General features: G+C 50.8%; 1 protein-coding gene and 1 long non-coding RNA gene across 2 annotated transcripts in view; both read right to left on the reverse strand.

The window, feature by feature from the left end:
* The window catches only part of SUSD3 (sushi domain containing 3), a 47,352-nt gene that overhangs the window by 26,794 nt on the left and 133 nt on the right, over positions 1-20,425 (reverse strand). The window lies entirely within an intron of this gene.
* On the reverse strand, positions 103-20,417 carry LOC111748133 (uncharacterized). The gene is made up of 3 exons (XR_010322937.1): positions 18,393-20,417; positions 17,913-18,033; positions 103-16,468 (listed from the first exon to the last, which is right to left on the reverse strand). It is a non-coding gene; the product is annotated as an uncharacterized LOC111748133 (long non-coding RNA).

Below are 20,425 nucleotides of genomic sequence, written 5' to 3' on the forward strand. Positions count from 1 at the left end.
ACCAGGCATGTGTTAGAAGAAAAAAAAATATTTATATAATACTTCTCTAACCATGGCCCCCAAAGCAGAAATTATTAACCAAAAAAAACAAAAACGGGGGTGGGGGGGTGGGGGGATTGACAGATTTGAATACATGAAAAGTAAAAAGCTAATAATTTAAAAATATATATATTTAGATTAAAAAATTAGGAAAATACGTGAAAAACAGGACAAAGATTCAATAGCCCTTAATTTATAAAGAGTTCTTACACATCAATCTGATACGAACACCCAAAGAGAAGAAAGGACTAACATGCCAGCAGGAAATTTAAACTGTAAATTTCCAAAAAGAACACAAATGGCCAACAGGCAGGAAAAGATGTGTAGTTACTCTCACAGGAGCTGCAGAAGCGCTAATTCAGATGACCACAGCTAATCCCTGACTCAGCTATTGGCAAAGATTACAAGAAAACAATGACAATACGCAACGTCAGCAAGGGCCTGGAGGGGTCCTCTCAAACTTGCCCGGTGGGGTCCAGATCCAGACTTTTCTGGATGCAGTTTGGTACATGTATTACAAGCCTGTCTTACTCATCCGGTGCTGCTGTAACAGAAATACCACAAGTGGATGGCTTTAACAAAGAGAAATTTATTTCCTTAGAGTAAAGTAGGCTAAAAGTCCAAATTCAGGGCATCAGCTCCAGGGGAAGGTTTTCTCTCTCTGTAGAGTCTGGAGGAAGGTCCTTGTCCTCAATTTTCCCCTGGTAGAGGAGCTTCTCAGGCACAGGAACCCCGGGTCCAAAGGACGCACTCTGCTCCTGGTGCTGCTTTCTTGGTGGTATGAGGTCCCCCCTCTCTGCCAGTTTCCCTTTCTCTTAAGAGATAAAAGGTGATGTAGGCCACATCCCAGGAAAACTCCCCTTACAATGGATCAGGAACACGACCTGGTAAGGGTGTTAGAATGCCACCTTAATCCTCTTTAACATAAAATTATAATCACAGAATGGAGGGCAACCACAGAATACTGGGAATCATGGCCTAACCAAGTTGATACACACATTTTTGGGGGGATATAATTCAATCCACGCCAGAGCCTCAAATCGTACATGCATTTGAGATTTAGGCAAAGGAAATAATTAAAAATCTGCTGCAAAGATTCATATACCAGAATGTTTACCTCAGAGCTGTTTTTAACAGTGAAAAGTTGGAAATTACCCCCACGTCCAGCAGTAAGGGATTGGTGTGGTAAATAAAGATACACCTAGACAACAAAGCGCCATAACGCGGTTACAATGGCATCGTCCTTAAATAAGAACAAAGACAGATGATCCTAACAATATAAACCACAAGAATTTTTAGGAAATCATAAGGACAGTGGCTGGCACTTACACAGAACTTACTGTGCACTGACCATCACTCTATAGCGTTCCTATACTCGTTGACCTGCACAACAGCCAGCTGAAGGAGAACTGTCATTATCCCCATTTGTCAGATGGGCAAAGTGAGGCACAGGGTGGCTAAGGTACTTCTCAAGGTCACAGAGACTCAGACTCAGGCAATCAGGCCCTCATCTGTCTTCTTCCCTCACACACACACATCACTTCATCCCTTTTGGTGTCTGGCTTCTCTCACTCAGCATACCGCATTTGACAGTCACTGTGTTGTCTGTGTGTCAGTAGTTGGTCCTTTCTGTGGTGGAGCAGTATTCCATGCCTGGATGGGCCTCAGCTGGTTTCTCTACTCCCTGCTGATGGGCATTTGGAAGGTTTCTGGCTTTCCAGGATGCTGATGAAGCTGTCGTGGGCATTCTTGAACTTGTCTCCTGGTGACCAGTGCAAGATGAGATGCTCTTCTGGCTTTCTGACTTTTGATCACTGACTGTATTCCTACTGCATTGAAAGTAGACAGGTATGTTTTGGAGAACAGACAGAGCTGTTGTAGAGCCTGTGCCCAAGGTAAAGACAGATTCCAGGGCATCGCCGTGAGCATCTTAAGGACAAAGGTTCAACAGTCATTTCCACAGAGGAGAGGCCTGAGACTCAGAGCAGGTGGGTGGAAGCAGGGGCCTCCAAGTCTGATAGGCCCCCTTATCCCACTCTGACCCGACACAACCCTTCACACACCCTCTGCGCTCGATGTCTCCAGCCAGGACCTCCCGCCTAAGTGCCAGGCACAGTTGTCTGACTGCCCACGAAGCCTGAAATGACCATAATGACTCTTGACCTGCCCAACCTGCTCTTCATGTGGCCTCCCCCATTGCAGTTAGTGGCACTTCTGTCCTTCAGTTGCTCAGGCCCCAAAATTTGGAATTACCCGGACTCTTTTTCTCAACTTACAACCAATTCGCCACAAACTCTGTGGGCTCTAATTTCAAAATACCTACCCAAGACATCTGTGGTGGGTTGAATAGCATCCCCCTAAAGTGCAGGTCTACCTGGAATCTCAGAATGCAACCTTATTTGGAAATAAGATTTTTGCAAATATAATTGATTAAGATGAGGTAATCCTGGATTAGGGTGGGCCCTAAATCTCATGACTGGTGTCTTTACGAGAAGAGGAGAGGACACACAGCGAAGAAAGCCATGGGAAGACAGCGGCACTGATTGGAGCAATCCAGCTACAAGCGAAGGAATGTTAAAGACTGCCCGCAACACCAGAAGCTTAAAAAAAAAGGCATGGAATAGACTCTCCCTCAGAGCCTCCAGAAGGAATCAGCCCTCCTGACACCTTAATTTCAGACTTCCAGCCTCAAGAATTATGCTAGAATAAATGTGTGTTGTTTTAAGTAACCCAGTTTGTGGTAATTTGTTACAGCAGCCAAAGGAAGGTAACCCAATATCCAGAAGCAAAAACAACAGAAAACCCTGACTTTGACTCATACCTCATTCCATTAAAAAACCCATTGCCGTCGAGTCGATTCTGACTCATAGCGACCCTACGGGACAGAGTAGAACTGCCCCACAGGGTTTCCAAGGAGCGCCTGGTGGATGCGAACTGCTGAACTTCTGGTTAGCAGCCATAGCACTTAACCACCACGCCACCAGGGTTTCCTCATACCTCATACCTTACACAAAAACGAACTAGAAATGGACCACAGACCTAAACGTAGAATCTAAAACTATAAAGCTTCTAGAAGGGAACAGAGGGGATTTTTGTGGCCTTAGATTAAGTCAAGATTTCTTACAAACAACATTAAAAACATGATCCATAAGAGAAAAAAATTAATAAATTGGACTTCATCGAAACTTAAAACACCTGTTCTGCAAAAAAATCCTGTTAAGAGAATGAAAAGGCACGGGCTGAAAGGAAATATTTGCCAAACACATCTCTGATAAAGGCCTTGGATCCTGAAACTCAAAAATAAGAAATCAAACAACTCGATAAACAAGAATGGGTAATAATAAATAATAAATGGGTAACAGACTTGAACAGATCCATCACCAAAGAAGCTATACAGATGGCAAATAAACACAAGAAAAGATGCTCAATATCACTGTTGCTGTTGTTGTTGTGTGCCATCAAGTCAATTCCAACTCATGGCGACCCCATATATGACAGAGTAGAACTACCCTATAGGGTTTCCTAGGCTGTAAATCTTTGCAGGAGCAATTCACCAGCTCTTTTCTCCCATGGAGCAGCTGGTGGGTTCAAACTGTCTTTTGGTTAGCAGCTAAGGGCGTAACCATTGCACCACCAGGACTCCTTCAATGTCTTTAGTCATTACCAAAAACCAAATCCATTGCCATCAAGTCAATTCCAACTCATAGCAACCCTACAGGACAGAGTAGAACTGCCCCATAAGGTTTCCAACACTGTAATATTTACGGAAGCAGACTGACACATCTTTCTCCCGTGGAGCAGTTGGTGAGCTTGAACCGCTGACTTTTCAGTTAGCAGCCAAGCGCTTAACCACTGCACCACCAGGGCTCCTTCATTAGTCATTAGGGAAATGCAAATTAAAACCACAATGAGAAGTAGTACCTGCCCTGGTGCCTTAGGCTGGGTTCTCTAGAGAAGCAAAACCAGCAAAAAGTCTATATATATATAGAGAGAGAGAGTGTGAGATTTACATCAAGGAAGTGGCTCACAGGGTTGTAAAGGCTGGAAAGTCCCAAGTCTGTGGGTCAGGCTGGAGGCTTCTCCTGACTCACGTAGCTGTAGGAGCTGGCGAACCCAAGATCAGCATGCTGGTCAGCTGCTAGCTCAGGTTCCAAGAATCAGAGGTCAGACGAACAGGAGCCAGTTGCAGGATCCAGAGCAAGCAAAAGCCAGTGAGCCTTGCCAGAAAATCCATGTATACTGGAGACAGGCCACACCCCCAAGGATATTCCCTTTCATCTGACTGGCTACTCACAGTAGCTCTCATCATGGAGGTGATCACATCATTATACAACCGCCAAACTACATCCTAAGTGCCAAACTACTGAGAATCATAGCCCAGCCAAGTTGACACACAACCTTCACAATCACACCTGGAGTCTTAAAAGCTTGCAAGTGGTTATCTGAGGCACAACGATTGGTCTCTGTTCACCTGGAGCAACAGAGGAAGGAGAGTAAGGAATAGGAGGAGGATACAGAATGTGTGGCTAATTGCCTAAGTGGACAACTACTTCCTTTGCCAGGAAACCAAAAAAACAGGATGGTGCCCAGCTACCACGACTGAACATTCTGATCAAAGATTCTGTAGAAGAATTCTGATCAAAAGCGGGGAAATGTAGAACTGAATTTCAAATTCTCACGGACTCCAGACTTCTGGAGGAGTGGAGGTTAAATGAACCCCCGAAACTATTGCCCTGAGATCATCTTTAACCTTAAACCAAAAATAGCCCCCTAAAGTCTTCTTAAAACCAAACAATAGTTTAGCTTAACTAGTGAAAAATGTGTGCCTTAAGTATTATGCTCTTTTAAGAACTATCTATAAGGTATCAAGTTGACAACAGCAATTCATAAGATTAGACAGGAAACTTAGGAGACAGTGAGTTTATGTTAATGGGGGAGGAGTAACTCAGAAGAGGAGGAGGAGCATGGCTGTACAACTCAAAGAATGTAATCAATGTCACTCAATTGTACAGGTAGAAACTGTTAAGTTGGCATATGTTTTGCTGTGTATATTCTCAACAACAACAACAAAACACGAAGAGATACCACTTCACTCCTATTAGGATGGTTATTATCAGGAAGACAATACCAAGTGCTGGCAAGATATGGAGCAACTAGAACCTTCGTACACTACTGGTGGCAATGCCAAATGGTGCAGCCACTACAGAAAAGTTCAAGTGTCAAGTCGATTCTGACTCATGGCGCCCCTCTGTGAGTCAGTAGAATTGTGCTAATTTAGGGATTTCAATTGCTGATTTTTTTGCAACAGTAGGTGTCGCCAGGCCTTTCTTCCAAGGTACCACTGGGTAGACTCAAACCGCCAGCCTTTCAGTTAGCTGCCGAGCCTGCTAACCATTTGCACCATCCAGGGACAAAGTTAAACAGACACCTACCATATCACGAGGACTAGCACTACCGCGCCAGGTATTTATCGGAGAGAAATGACAACTTATGTTCACTCATGTGTGAATGTTTATATGGGCTTTACCCATAATCACCTTAAAGTGGAAACAAACTAATGTCTATTGACTGGTGAGTGGATAAGCAAGCTGTGGTACATCCACACCATAAAAAACTAAAAAAAAAAATCAAACCCATTGCCATGGAGTCAATTCTGACTCCTGGCAACCCAACAGGACAGAGTAGAACTGCCTCATAGGGTTTCCAAAGTGGTAATCTTTACAAAAGCAGATTGCCACATCTTTCTTCCATGGAGCCTCTGGACCTTTCAGTTAGCAGCTGAGTGCTTTAACCACTGCACTACCAGGGCTCCTCATGGGACATTAAAAAAAACCAAGGAACACTAGTCAGCAATAAAAAGAACTAAGCTATCAGTATGCAACAACACAGATCCATTTTGTTGAGTGAAAGAAGCCACATCAAAGGACTCCATACTGATTCAATTCATGTGACGTTCTAGAAAAGGGAAAACTATAGTGAGAGAAAACAAATCAGTGGTTGCCAGGGGCTGAGGTAGAAGAGGGGCTGAACACAAAAGGGCAGCACACAGGACTTTTTGGGGCGGTAAAATTGTTCCTTATCCTGATTCTGGTGATGGTTATGCGGCTGTATGAGTTTGTTAAAACTCAGAACTATATACCAAAAAATGAATCTTACTGTTGTCAGGTGCCATCAAGTCAGTTCTAACTCATAGCAACCTTTATACAACAAAACGAAATACTGCCCAGTCCTGTGCCATCTTCACAATCATTGCTATGCTTGCAGCCACTGTGCCAATCCATCTCATGAAGGGTCTTCTTCTCTTTCACTGACTTTACCAAGTATGATGCTCTCCTCCAGGGACTGGGCCCTCCTGATAACATGGTTAAAGTATGTGAGATGTAGTATATCACCATCCTTCCTTCTAAGGAGCATTCTAGCTGTTCTTCTTCCAAGACAGATTTGTTCATTCTTCTGACAGTCCATGGTATATTCAGTATTTTTCACCAACACCATAATTCAAAGGCATCAATTATTCTTTGGTCTTCCTTATTCATTGTCCAGCTTTCCCATGCATATGAGGAAATAGAAACTATCACGGCTTGGGTCGGGCGCACCTTAGTGACATCTTTGCTTTTTACCACTTTGAAGAGGTCTTTTGTAGCAGATTTGCCCAAAGCGGAACGTCGTTTGATTTCTTGGCTGCTGCTTCCACAGGTGTTGGTTGTGAATCTAAGTGAAATCCTTGACAACTTCAATCTTTTCTCCGTTTATCATGATGTTGCTTGTTGGTCCAGTTGTGAGGATTTTTGTTTTATGTTGAAGTGTAATCCATACTGAAGGCTGTAATCTTTGAACTTCATCAGAGTTTCAATACCTATACACACCCAGAATTCCACGCCCTCTATTGCTGTGGTCCAAGCATCCCAGCCCTTGGACCATGGCAGTTACCTCCCTCTTTCTCCCAGTCTCTGGCCTCATGCCCACAGTCTGTGTTCCACATGAAAGTCAGAGGGTTCCTTTAAACCCACGTAAAATCATTCCGCTCCTCTGTCACCGCCCTCTGGTAACTTCCAGAGTCCTCACCACAGCCTTCAGCCCTGTGCCCTCAGCACCCTTCCCTGCCTCTAAGCCTCACAGCTCCTCTCCCTCCTCAGCCCCACAGGCCATTGTCCTCACAGTTCCCTCTGCCTGGGAAGTTCTCACCTAAGTCCCCACACCACTGACCACCAGCCAGCCACCCTCCCACACCTTCCACCCACTGACCTCTCAGTCCTCTCTCTGTTTTATGTGGTCGTCACTGGGGAATTCAGCTTCTTGAGAACAGGCCCTTGGCCCTTGTTTACTCCTGAGCCTGGCCCAGGCAGGTACCTAGAAGGTCCTCATTATTTGTTAAAAAAAAAAAAAATGGATGAGTGAAAAAGGAATGGCTGGAAGGGGAGTGGTGGGAGAGAGAGGGAAGAAAGATGGGTCAGACTCAGTCCCTTCCCTGCAGATAGGCACAGGGGTAGGCGGGCAGTCCTTGGCCTCAATGCCCCAGCAGTGCCCAGTAGCTTCATCTCCCTACACCCCTCCTGCCCACCAAGAACCTAAGGGCACCTTAAGAAGCTGAGATGCCCGGGGGGGCATGCAGGAAACTCACCGGCAAAGGCCAGCAGAGGTTTCCAGTGTCTGCACACCGGGCGGGGGGTGGGTGCAGGGTGGCCAGTGGACCAGCATAGACATCTGCTGTCATAACCCTAGGAGGAAGGCGCTTCCACCTCCACTGTACAGGTGGAGAAGCTTAGGCAGAGCAAGGCTCAATGTTATGGCAAAGGTCCCACAGTGAGAAGGTGGCAGGGATGAAATGGAAACTGGGCTCCTTCCAGCACCAGGTCTCCCCTCATAGGAGGAAAACACCTGTCAGGAACCCAACCCAATAACCAAGCCAGAGAAACCTGCCCCTACAACTCCTAGGCAGCTGCAACCCCAGTTCCCACCCCCAGGCATGACTGCCCACTGGTATGCCTCTTCCCGCACCTCAATGCTGCAGTGAGGGACGTGACCACCACCTGAAAACTACGATTCCCAGCCTCCCTTTGTAGCTAGGTGCAGCCCTGTAACTAAATTCTGGCCAACGGGGTGAGGTGGTGTGCAGCACTTCAGGGTAGCTGGCGCCTTTCTGAGGAAGGGGTGCTCAGAGGAAGGGGTGTGTCTGGGCTGTCTGAGAGGGGAAGCACAGAGGGAGGAAGCACAGGAAGGATGGACCAGCCACCTTTGAATACTCACAAGAGAAAGAAATAAATGCTGTCTTGTTTTAAGCCACTATTTTGAGTAAAACAGATTGGTTCAAGCTAATACAAAGCTTTCACTCCCACGTTCAGCCCAAGGCTCTGCTGAGGCCCTTAGGACTTCCTGCGTCAGCCCACCCGGTCTCTGTGGCCATAATAATGGAAATAATGACACAGCCCTGACTCCACTTTGTGCCAGGTCCTATGCACAGTAGTTCACGTGGCCTAGTGGCTATACAGTGCAGCAATCAGAGAAGTGCAAATTTAAAACCTAAGACAACAGTTTCTACCTCTTAGCTTCGTCAAGATTAAAAAGACCTATTACGGTGAGGGGAAGGGACAGTAACTTCTAGGGGTGGTGGAAAGGAGGGAGGGAGGAAAGGAGAGTCTGGGAGGCTGGCCAGTCCTGGTGCAGGGGGAGGGCAGGTGTACCAGGCAGTGGGCAGACTAGCAGCCCCAGGGGAGCCCCAGGGAGGCCAGGCGAGGGACGCCTCCACCCAGGCACAGACCTGCAGGGGTGCCGTGGTAACAGTGGTGGGGCAGATGCAGTGGACACTGACTGCACACCCACTCTGTGCCAGGCACTGCTCTAAACTCTAAACTTGAGTTATTTCTCGTCGCCCCAGGCTTATTCTCAGTGGTCTCGGCTCACCCTGTCAGTGGGCAACCAGGATGTAAACCCACAAGGTCTGACTCCAGAGTCTTACCCAGTGCCATCGAGTCGGTTCTGACTCATAGCGACCCTACAGGACAGAATAGAAACTGCTCCAGAGTCTTAGCTCTGCTAACCACTGTGCTCTGCAGGCACCAGACAGGTGTGAATGAATGAATGAGTGAATGAATACACACCTGCAGCCTGACCTTCTCCCAGGGAGAAGTGCCTCTTTTCTTTCTCAGGGTTCTTGGGTCTGGGTATCCACCGTCTGTGCAGCCAGTGGGTGGATGTGGGAACCGTGGCAGGCTCAGCCAGGCAGCCACGGGCCAGCCACATGGCCTTGTTCCCAGGGCTGCCAGTGAGCAATACTTCCCAGTCCTCAATTTAGACTTCTCCATTCTTCTGTGCCTAATGTGCCTTCTTTCTCCCCAGTTCCCATAGCTGTAATGGGCTGCTGTGGGCCCCAGAGCTGTGAGAAATTGTATGGGAGCGCCTTTGGTGGGCTCACACTCCCAGAGGGCACAAGTGAGGTTGAGAGACATTACTTGCCCAGAAGCTCCCAGCCAGACTAGTCTGAACTAAAGCCACACACTGGAGGACCCCACGGTGGAACCAGAACGTTCGTGGGAAGAGGTGAGGAAGCTGATTTTAAGATCAATATAAAAATCATTCTTGGAGGCATTGCTGTCCAGGAATAGAACATGCTGCCTGTTGAGGAGGGAGGGGAGCACCCTATCTCTGGAGGGCATACAAGCAGGGGCTGGCTGGCTGGTCACTTGGGATGAAATCTACACTGAGGGCCTAGCCTCAACTGGAATTCCTGGATGCCCTTGTTGGGAAGGAAGGCCGTCTTCCCACAGGAAGCGGCAGCCTCTGAGGGGCCCCAGGGTGCGGGTTTGTGTGGTGGCTGCCTAGGAGTTACACTTTCTCATAGGTAGTCCAGAGCCAGAAGTCAGGGACCCCAGGTCCTAGTCTTGGCTCAGACCGTGTGACCTTGGGATGAACCTTTCTCATCTGAGTCTCTGTTTTCCCATCTGTCAGGCAAGGAACATAGCCTAAGCCAGGAAGGGCAAATCTATGGCCCACACACTCAATCCATTACCACTGCTCAGTCTGTGACAGACATCACTAATCAATTCCAGCACTGCTGTCCATTTTTTTTTTTTTTTTTTTTAGGCCTCATCATTCCCCACTCTGCATGCCTGAATCTGCCTCCATCCCAGCCTCTCTGCCACCAGTCTCACTCCTCTTACTCCACACTCCTTGAATGCCCTGGCTACAGCACCCCATGAACCCGGAAGAGCCCTTAGGCCCCCACCTCGTTCTACTTGCTCTGCCACACTCAGGTCACTGCGGGTGGTTTCCTGCACACACAGCCTGCCCTTCACCTCCAGCCTCTGTTCTGACACCTCTACCTGGACAGCTCCTCGCCTGAAAGACTCCCGTGCTGCCTCTGCTTGGCAGTCGGCCCGGACCTTCTGGTTTCATTTATCTCAGGGTCTCCTGGTGCTGCTCAGCCCTGGCACATAAGTCCCAGGGGCTGAATGGAGCCATGTTCTCTTGTGTCTCCCTGCCTGAGGCTGCTCTGTAAAGGGTCGCCTTCTCCCCAGGAATGCGAAGGTGCCTCTGGCTCCTCTTTCATCCTTTCAGGCCAGTCCTCAGCCTCCCAGAGGCCTCAGGCCACCAGCACTGTCTCTGGGCCCACAAGATGCAGAGTTCCCACCCCTTGCATCATTGTAGCAGGACATCTGCAAAGTCTCATACCCATCCCCCCTCCTCAGGGTGGGAGGGCGCTTACCTGGGCCCTTAGTCACTTGCTGAGGGCCACATTGGAAACCCTGGTGGTGTAGTGGTTAAGAGCTACAGCTGCTAACCAAAAAGCTGGCACTTTGAATCTACCAGGCACTCCTTGGAAACTCTATGGGGCAGTTCTACTCTGTCCTACAGGGTTGCTACGAGTTGGAATTGACTTGATGGCAACAGATTTAAGTTTTTTTGGTTTAAGGGCCACACTGCTGGCCCACCTGTAGCCAGGTGCAGCCAAGTGTGCAGGCCTGACTCCTAGGTTGTGCCTCCCAGGAAAGGGCCAAGTCCCCTTCCCCTAGGCCTCTCTGCCACCTTTGCTAGTTTCTGCTCCTCTCCCCGATCTTTACGTCTTGGCAACTCCACGGCTCCATCTGTGCCCCTCTTTTTTCCCTGGGGTCTCGTCCAGCCCCGTGGCTCGGCGCTTTGGAGAGCAGGCTGTGGACACTCCATTGCACTGTCCCACGGGAGTCTCAGAAGGAACCTTGATACTATCCCCAACCAGTTCCTTCCTGTCCAGGGAGTGCACCACCCACCTCCCCCCCGCCAGGGGCAGGCTCCTTCCTGTTCCTCAACCCACCCCGACCTGACTAAAGCCTGCAAGTTCACTTCCCATAACACCCACGACACTGACCTTCCTCCTCTCCACTGCTCCTGTGGTCTGGCCCCACCCTTGCCCTGGGTTCAAGCCCCACCCTTTTTGACCATGCCAGCTCCCTCCCCTTCTAATACTGCAGCCCCAGGACCTTTGAGAACCTGCTCTCAGACCACACCTCCCTCCAGTCATGGGCTCCCTGCTGTGAGAAGACCCAAATCCTGAACTTGGCCTTCAGGCCCTGGACTGCCAGCCTCCTAGTTCCAGGGCTCTGCTCCCTGCTCCCAGGTCCTGCCATACTCGCTTTACCCTGCCTCCCCAAACCTGCCGTTCCTCCTGCCCCAGCCTGGGATGCCCTTCTCCAACGTGCCTCACAGGGCCTCCCAGTGTCACTCCCCTATGGCCAGTTCCCCAGGGAGCCTCTCCCATGGCCCAGAAAGTCCCCAGCAGAGCAGAGGCATCTGTTATTCAGGTGCACAACTAGGCATCTGGTGGCTGTCTACTGCCCTCCACCTCAGGGCCCTAGCCTAGCACATGCCAGGCTCAGGGACAGAACAGGTGTAATACCTTAGGGGCCTCACCATGGAGGAGGTGCAGCGGCAGTGAAGGGTACCTGGAGGGGTGTGGGGGAAGTGGTGCAGACCCCAGAGCAGAGGGGGTCCTAGAGGGGTGCTGGGCAACGTTGACAGGCCCCGGTCAGCCCAGGCAGACTGTCGGGGATCGCCATGCATGCCCCCTCAGGGGCATGCCCAGCACCGGTCCTGGCAGGCACCTGGCATGCAAGAAGGACCTGCCAGATGGAAGGATGAATGGGCCAACCCAACTTCATCCTTGAAAAGTAAAACGAGAACCTCATCCAAAACTGAGATGCACTGATGGAGGGTAAAGGGTAGAGAGCTGTGTGGGAAAGCAGTAGGTGTGGAAGGTAGAACCAAGTAGGTGGCCAAAAAAAAAAAAAAACCCATTGCCGTCAAGTCAATTCTGACTCATAGTGACCCTACAGGACACAGTAGAACCGCCCCATCGGGTTTCCAAGAAGCACTTGGTGGATTTGAACTGCTGACCTTTTTGGTTAGCAGCCGTAGCACTTAACCACTATGGTATCAGGGTTTCCGAGTAGGTGGCAGTGTCGTTATAGAGTATTTCACCTTTGCTGTACATTTGGGGAAATGATAATAAAATGCCGAGAGCAAACCTTGTGCATTACCCCTTATGTGTAACTGACCATTGGGGTGTACCTCCACCACCACCTGCAGGGGCCCCAGGTAGTGGCCATCTCCAAGTGCAGAGACACTGCTGCCTGCATGCCGCCCTGCATTTTTGGGCTTGGGGTCACCTGGAACGCAGTTCTTCTACCTGGGGCCTGCTAGGGTTCCCACTTCCCTGGGACTACAAAACCCAGCCTCTGGAGCCCAAGGTTTGGGATTCAAGCCCCAGCTTTGCCCTGACTAGCTGTGTGACCCTGGGCCAGTTGCTTGACCTCTCTGGGCCTCTGTTCCCTCACCTGTAACATGGAGACAATAACCTGCTTCACTACACAGGGCTAGGGTAAGGGTTAAATGAAATAACAAAGCCCCTACTATGACACCCCCAGCAAGGAAACCATGGCTTTCTCTTGATTGTCTTAGGAAGAGTTGCCACCACCACCCGTGTGCTGTGTGTGAATGGTGAGGTGGAGAGATGTATCACCATATCTTGAAAAAACAAGGTCACCATTTACCCGGGGGCCATCTCAGTTCACGGCGGCCACATCCTGTGTTCTCTGCCGGCAAGCATCCTGCCGCCAGCTGCGATGGTTCCGCTGTTCTGAGGATGCCATCCTTGACAGAAAACCGAAGAGTGGTTCCACTGCATAGGGAGCACCTCCAAAAGGACTCCCCACTGTGCACCCAGCCTTCACTCTGCCCGCCTGGGATGGTGGCCACCAACAACCCAGGGAGAAGTCAATCCAAGAACTCGAAGTCTGCTAGGCCCACTAGAGCCTTGTAAAAATAGGGGAGGGGGGTATCTGCCAGGCAGAAAATGACAACCAAGTCAGAGCACGAAGTCCCCAACCAGGACCAGAGAGAGCTAGGAGCCTACCCATACTGACTGATAAAGACACCTGTGATGTAGCGTCAAATTAATATTTACATGAAAGATGCAACACGATCTGGAGTACAAGCCCAGTAAGCACAACCCCAAAAGCCCTCCCCCATAAGCACACATGCACAGAATACAGAGAAGGTGGGGCTGAAAGGACAACACCCCGTGGTGGGGGCTGCAGGCAGGAGGGAGGTTTCCAAGAGGTCTAGAGGAGCTCTCAAAGTAGAACGGGGACTTGAAATGCAACCTTGCACCCCTCCCCAACCTGGGGTGTCAGACACCGCACCTGACCCGCTGACCTGGGGCTCTCACGCACAGGAGATGCTGCGAACCAGTGCTTTCAACACAGTGTGTTATTTGAGTTGTTCTTTGTTCTTTAATAATTTATTTTTGTTGTTGTTAAGAATATAAGCAGCAGAACTTAACACCAATTCAACAGTTTCTACACGTACAATTCAGTGACATTGATTACATTCTTTGAGCTGTGCAATCATTCTCACCCTCCTTTTCTGGGTTGCTCCTCCCCCATTAACATAAACAGTAGCATATAAGTTTCCTACCTAATCGTTCCAGTTACTGCTGTCAATTTGATCCCATAAAGATAGATCTTAAAAGAGCACAATGCTCAAGGCATTCGTTACCAAATAAAAAAACTAGTTAAGATAAACTTCTGTTTGGTTTTAAGAAGACTTCACAGGATATTTTTGGTTTAATGTTTAAAGATTATCTCAGAGCAACAGTATCAGGAGTTCGTCTAGCCTCCATGGCTTCAGCAAGGTTGGAGCCCATGAGAATTTGAAATTCTATTCTGCATTTCTCCCTTTTGATCAGGATTCTTCTATGGAATCTTATATCAAAACGCTCAGTAATGGCGGCCAGGCACCATCCAGTTCTTCATGGCAAAGGAGGCAGTTGTTCATGGAGGCTATTAGCCACACATTCCATATCCCCCTCCTATTCCTAACTTGGCTTCTTTCTCTGTTGCTCCAGGTGAATACAGACCAATTGTTGTACCTTGGATGGCTGCTTGCAAGCTTTTAAGACACCAGGTACTACACAACAAACTAGGAGGTAGAACAGAAGCACTAAACATGATATTAGGCCAATTAACTTTAGTGTCCCACGAAACCATGACCCTCAACCACCAAACATCCCATGACGTGTTTGGTTATGAATAAGCAGCCTCAGAAGCTAATCTTTTTTTTTTTTTTTTTGGTCATTGTCATCAATGTATCACACAACTTTTGCCAATTCAACTTTTTACAATTACATGAATCAGTTGTGCAATCCTACCCTCAATCAACGTGATTTTCCCATCACCATAAATCAGCCACCAGTACTCCATAAGCAATAACTGCCTCCCTTGAATTGCTTTTTGTTTTAAACACAAAAATAGAAAACCTGGCGGAAAAAATCAATGTGGTTTAGGAAAGGTGGAGGAGGGACTAATACTTATGAAGCCCCTACTGTGCAAGTGAGTCCCTGAGTGCCCGGCTGCTAACCAAAAGGTCAGCAGTTCAAGCCCACCCAGAGGCACCTCGAAAGAAAGGCCTGGCAATATACTAAAAAAACCAGCCATTGAAAACCCTGTGAGCACAGTTCTACTAGGGCACACGTGGGGTCACCGTGAGTCAGACTGTACTCCAGGCCAACTGATTGCTGGTTGCTGTTCAAGTTAAGTACGGGGCTATCCCACCCCGAGAGGCCAGGAATTTTAAACTTCTTTGACCCATGAGCTAATCCTGAGGTCATAGGGCAGGCAGAGCCCTATCCAGCCTGAAGAGGGGTGGTGGAGGGAGACCTGGGCAGGCTTCCTAGGAAAAGGGGTTAACTCCATGGACTTTCCTAGGGTCCAATCCCCAATACCACCACTTCCCAGTGGCAGGTCTTGGACCCAGATTCCTCACCTCTCTCAGCCTGAATTTCCCCATCTGCAAAGTGGGGTAACCCGCCCTCACAGTGTCCAGCATCACAGGAGGTGTGAGATCACCTTAGGACAGTGCCTGGCACAGGGGACTCACTCCCTGAGTGGTGGGGGTCTAATGCCATGTCCCATCTGTGCTAGGATGGGCCCCGTTTTCCAGATGAGGAAAAGTGAGGCACGACGGCCTGCTCAAGGGCCCCAGGTGTTCAGCAGCAGGGCATGGACAGGTACCTGGGCTTCTGCCCCTGGGTGGCCCATTCTGCAGGACTCCCAATGACCACACACTGCAATTGGGCAGGGCTGGTGCAGGTGTGAGGGGTTCTGGGGGCTTTGCCCCAGGTTCCCAGATGTGCAGCTCCTCCTAGGGCTGTGTGCAGGAACCACCAGGGTCTGGGGGGGCCTACCCACTGCTCACACTGACACGGGCTGCCCCCCACACCCCACCTGGAACCCACGGCTACCCCTCACTAGCCTCCCTGCAGCCCCTCCCCACACTTGGTACCTAAGAGGCAAACCTCACCCCTTCCTGCAGGCTCAAGGCCTTCAGTGCCACCCAGAGAACACACTAGTCTCCCTGCTGTGCTGTGAATGCTCCATTTTGGACGAAATGCCTCATCCAAGCCTTTTCCTGCAAGGGCACGCCTTCCCACACCCTCGGTGGCCTGCACGGCCACAGCCTACACTCATCCAGGGTGCCCAGCTCCGCCCTTCTCCAGCAGACGCTGCACCTCTCCAGCCCTTGGCTCTGACCGGGGCCCTGACCAGGGGGCCCTATTCCTCCTCCACCTGTGAAGGCCAAACCACACCACCCATAGGCTCAGCTCAGAAGCACTTGGTACAGGTAGGGTTTTTTTACCCTTCACTATAGCCCTCTTTGTATAAACCCGTAAAACCAAACCCATTTCCACGGAGTCGATTCTGACTCAATGACTCTATAGCACAGAGGAGAATTCCCCCCTAGGGGTTCCAAGGCTATAAATCTTTATGGGAGCAGGCTGCCACATCTTTCTCCTGAGAAACAGCCAGTGGGTACAAAACGCTGACCTTCTGGTTGACAGCCAAGCACTTCAACCACTGCGCCACAGAGCTCCTTCCTCTTTGTATAGATGGAAATAAATCTTAAAGGAGAGGAAAAACAACAGAATAAAGGAACTGAGTGGATTTGATAAAAACAAGACAAAAAAAAAAAAAAAAAAAACCCAGACCAGGCCCAGCCCAGCCTCACAGCTTAGAGGACACTGGGGAGGGCCACTCCACCCCACCATCACCCTCATGGCGCCTCTGCCCCCTGGGGCTCAGTAATGACTGGATGAGCCTACATGCCCAGGCCATGCCCCTTCCCCGGCCACTTGCTTGCCACCTTGCGTGCTGGGCAGCTCAGCCCTCCACTGCCACACCCAGACTGGGTGTGGGGCGAAGAGCAGATCAGGGGCGCACGGACCGGTGGGTAGGCTTCATCCTCCAGAACCATTCCTCTGAGCCTGCCCAGCCAGCAGGTGTCTGAGAATGATCTCTACTTGTTAATCTTTTATCTGGAACCTTGGACCACAACTGGCCCCTCTGTCTTTCCTCCTGGTGCCCACACAGCCTTCACACCTGACCTCACCCGCTACAGGACCAGGTAATCAGTAATCTCCCACCTGCCAGTGACTCCCAATTTGACCTGAAAGGTCACTTTCTACTGAGTCTGTTTCCCCAAATGTAAAATGGCAGCCCTGATGAGGGACTTCTGGAGAGTTCAAAGGGATGACATAAGCACATAGAAGGCACTGCATAAAAGGGAGAGCAGGGCCCTAGGTTCCAATCCAACCTTCACCGAATGATATACCCATGGGCTTCCAGCCAGCCCAGTTAAGTCCAGTCTAGGTAGTCTCCTAGGCCTCTCCTGAGAGAAGGGCAGCCTAAGTCCCTGGAGTATGTACTCTCTTCCACAACAGAACAGGCTAATGCAACCTAGGAGAAGTACATCCCTCAGATCTCTGGGGGTGGGGGATAAGGGGAATTGAGGTTACAAGAAGACATGCCTCTTATCCAGCAGCTCTGCCAACACCCAGCAGGGGCCACAGCTGGCCCTCAGGGGCTATGTACCCTCATTTTGGTTAACACCCACTTCTCACTAGACTTCACTCTCTCCTCTGTAAAATGGGCACTGGCCAGCTGCGCAGAGGACTGCAGTGGGTGGGGCTAAGGTGCACCCCTTGGTCCTCTTTCTGCCCCCCCTTCGATCCTTCAGCTGTCCCTCCTTCCACTCACCCACCCACCCTTCCTTCTGCCTCCCCCTCTCCGGGGCCCTGTCCTCCAAGGCCCCTCCCAGGGGCACCAGGGTGGCAAACTCTGGCCACTGGAAGCCTGTGTTCTTCCTCCCACCACACCATGTTCCTGGACAATCTCGATAGGAAGAGTGGGAGCAGCCTTGGGAAAAGACCAGGGCAGCCAGGGTGGACAGGAAGGAGATGGAGCACACAGTGGGCAGGTGGCCCTGACGCCCAGGGCGAGGATTAGACCCTGTGGCCACCACGGCTGGTTGGCAGGGCACCCAGCCCTCCCAGTCATTCAACTCACAGTTATAAACTCCTGCTCTCAGCAGCCTCCCCGACACAGCCTCATCTCCAGGCTGGGCACTGGAGATGTGGGAAGAGCAGGGCCCCCAAGATGCAGAGCCTATCTGGCTGGATTTTCGCACCTACCAGGAAGAACGAAGTAATGGCCTCATTTTACAGATTGGCAGAAAAACACACATCCCAACTGGTTATGTTTGAGACAATGCCAAACTGCCTCCAAACTGACCAGCATACCCATTCCTTCACTTCACATCCCCACAGGAAAGGTGCTCACACCCATTTTCACAGCTGGAGACCAAGAGGCAGGGAAGTGATGGAGTCCTTGTCACCAGCATTATCCTGCGGCAACACATGACCACATAAATAGACACACTAGGCCCTCCCTGGGCTCCACCTGGCCTGTCCACAAGCCTGGACCAGGGATAAAGCACCTGCCACTTTACACATAGAAAAGCTGAAGCACAGAGGTGGGGTGACTCACCCAAGGTCAGAAGTGGGATTCCAACCCCAGACTCCTATGAGGGACCCAGAGGTACAGGGCCTGCAGGCCAGGGCTGAAGCCTGACACATCAGAGGCACACACACCTGGGAGGAGCCGAGTGGAGCAGAGCTGGGGTGGCAGAAAAAGCTGGCTAGCACAGGGAACTGAATGAACTGGCATCCAGGCCCTAAAGGTCTTTGAGACCCTCTGTCCTTTCCACTAGGAGCCCTGGTTGCACAGTGGTTGAGCACTCAGCTGGTAACTGAAAGGTTGGTGATTCAAACCCACCAGCTGCTCTGCAGAAGAAAGATGTGGCAGACTTCTTCTGTAAAGATTATTGCCTTGGAAACCCTATGGGGCAGTTGACCCTGTCCTATAGGGTCACAGTCAGTGGAAATCAACTCAAGGCACTGTGTTTGCTTTTTATTTGTGGTCTTCTCCACTGAGATTCCAAAGCAAGCAGCATTTTGTATGCAAACGCACCTTTATTCTCCTATGTCCGGGCTGAGGAATCCTGTTCCTACCTCCCAGGGCTGGGTGGTGCTACATCAGCGCCTCTAGGCTCCCTGAGCCCACACTGCTGGGAAAGGAAGGGGCTAAATGCCTCCACAAACAGCATCCTGAGTTGGAGACAAAATAACACCAAACCCAGTAGGGCTTCTGGGCCTCAGTTTCCCCACCTGAGAAAGGAAGCCAGCACCACCCACCCACTCATACACGCAGTAGGTGTCTAAGGGCAGCTCAAAGCATTCCCTAGTATCTGCTCCTCTGTGCTGGGCCCCAACCCTGAGACGGTGAGACCCTGGGCAGCCCACCCTCCAGGCCTCAGCTTCCTTCTCTGCAGAGTGGCATGTGACAATGCCTATACCCAAAGCCTGGCCCCAAACCACCAGGAGGCACCAGCATCCAGAACCCTCAGCCTAACCCTGGTGGGCAGTGGGAGGTGAGCTTGGAGGGCATTTGATATCAGAGTCCTGGTTTAGTTTGTTCTGTTTCTGAAAACATTTTTGGAGCAAAATCAGCATTTGAACCCAGAGCTTCCAGTTGCTTTTCCTACACCAGAGAATGGGCACTGGAGATGAAACCTCTTCAGAACATTCTTGAAGTTAAACACTTAAAATCCAGGTCTCCCCCACCTCAGAACTTTGGAAAACTGAGGCCTAATTCCAGGCCTGGCGACCTTGTGACTTCAGGCAATCACTCCCCCCTGTTAGACTCAGTGTCCCCATGTGGGGGCTGGGGTTAATGCCCTTATCACTGCTGCCAAGGAACCAAAAACAAAAAAAAACCTTGCCGTCCAGTCAATTCCAACTCATAGCGCCTCTATAAGATTGAGTAGAACTGCCCCATAGGGTTTCCAAGAAGTGGCTGATGGATTCGAACTGCCGACCTTTTGGTTAGCAGCCTTAGCTCTTAACCACTGCGCCCCCAGGGCTCCCCCAGGAACCAAGTTGATGATAAACCCCGCGGGACTTCAGCGCGGTCAGGCAGCAGAGCAGGCAGCTGAGCCCTGCTTGGGGCTCGCTCCCCTCGTGGCCCAGCAAGGTGAGGCCCCGAATTCCGACTTCTCCACAGTTGGTGGCACTTCCCCGGGTGGCGCAGAGGAAGGACGCGTCTCAGAAGCCGCGGCGGAGTGAGGGGGCCTGGCCAGCGCTGGCCCCCGCGCCCGGGACCCGCCGGCTGCCCTCTGCGGGAGGAGCGTGGCTGCCCTGCAGACCTCAGCGGGGTGCGGGGCCAGAGCTCAGAGCCGTCTCGGGGCGCCCACTCCGGCAGTGCGCGCGCGGACCTCTGGGCTGGCGGCTGCCTGTCCACCGCCTGATTTCGGGCAGCTCGCCGCCGGGCTTCGGCCGCTGCTGAGGCGCGGGGCGCACGCGGGGCCGGCGGAGAAGGTCAGGGGAGGGTCGGCCTCGGCTCGGTCCCGGCTCGGTCCCACCCTGCCCGAGCTCCCTCGCCTTGGCCTGCCGCCCCTCGGTCTCCCGCAGGTGAAAGGGGCGTAGAGACTCGAACGCGGGTTCGCCAGGCCGGTGGCGCTC

The sequence above is a fragment of the Loxodonta africana genome, chromosome 9 (genome assembly GCF_030014295.1).
Source record: "Loxodonta africana isolate mLoxAfr1 chromosome 9, mLoxAfr1.hap2, whole genome shotgun sequence".
NCBI classification, from domain to species: domain Eukaryota; kingdom Metazoa; phylum Chordata; class Mammalia; order Proboscidea; family Elephantidae; genus Loxodonta; species Loxodonta africana.